A 1,240-nucleotide genomic window follows, 5' to 3' on the forward strand; every position below is an offset into this window, starting at 1 on the left:
ACACACACACACACACACACACACACACACACTCACACACCCATGTTTGCCCCTGTGCTAGACGGTCAGAGAACGTAGTAGTACAATAACGTATTGCCCCCGTGGCATCCAGCGAATCGGCCACGGTCATTTTCCCGCGTGTCTGTTGTTGGCCTGGTCGAGGCGCCGATTGGCGGGGACAAGTTGTTGAGGACACACGCGACCCACGCCTTCAGTACTACAGTCATTTACACTTGTACAGTAGGCATTGCACTCAACCAAAGACATTATATTAAACACGCAACCAAGGACATATTAAACACGCAACCAAGGACATATTAAACACGCAACCCAACATAATGTGTGTGTGGCGGGAAAACTGCTACTCTATCTCTCCCTCATCCTCTCCCTCGTCCTCTCTCTCTCTCTCTCTCTCTCACACACACACACACACACACACACACACACACACACACACACACACACACACTAACGCACGCACGTTAATTTACCATTTTGATTTGACAAGAACAGTGGGCCTTATATTTTCACTCCAACTCTGACATAGATTCACAAATCTACAATCTCAAGTGCAATCTATTTTGTTCACTACAATTGCCTAACCTTGACAATGGGTTTATCCATCTTTTATCAGGACAACGGCCTGTGAATAGATTGAACTCTAGATCTGAACACGACTAATATCTTCCTAGGCCCAGCCTTACATAGGCCCGATAGTTGAAATGAATTAGATCTATTACGCAAAAAACAATAAAGTCAATCAACTGTATCAAACTCTGCCTTTGCAGCGAGCTTTCTCGAAGGGCACGGAGTCGAATAAGCCAATGATAAAATTTTAATTATAAAGCTGCCAGTCGGGCAAATTAAATACGTGCGCATATTTGCCTTGGCCTACCGCCGGTGCTTAATTAGAAGATCAGATATTTAATTAATAGGCCTACCGCTGTTTTAAATAAACAACTCACTGTGGATTATTTATTATCGTGCACTAGTAATTGTTCAGAAATTTGTACCAGCAGAGTGAACGCCAAGATCGACGTGCAGGTCAAGGATGAATGGAAAACAGGGTGTAAGCGTATTAATAATTTTATTTATTATTCATACCTAATTAACTACTCTAAATAATTATTATGCTCAGCTGTTATTATAACCCCGTAAACCTCCATAATATATTGAGTGACATTGCCATGTAAACTGTCTACTACTGTAGTAATGCTTTAAAATTGTGTGTTATCATAAT

Source organism: Aplysia californica, unplaced genomic scaffold (genome assembly GCF_000002075.1).
Source record: "Aplysia californica isolate F4 #8 unplaced genomic scaffold, AplCal3.0 scaffold00132, whole genome shotgun sequence".
Classification (NCBI taxonomy): Eukaryota; Metazoa; Mollusca; class Gastropoda; order Aplysiida; family Aplysiidae; genus Aplysia; species Aplysia californica.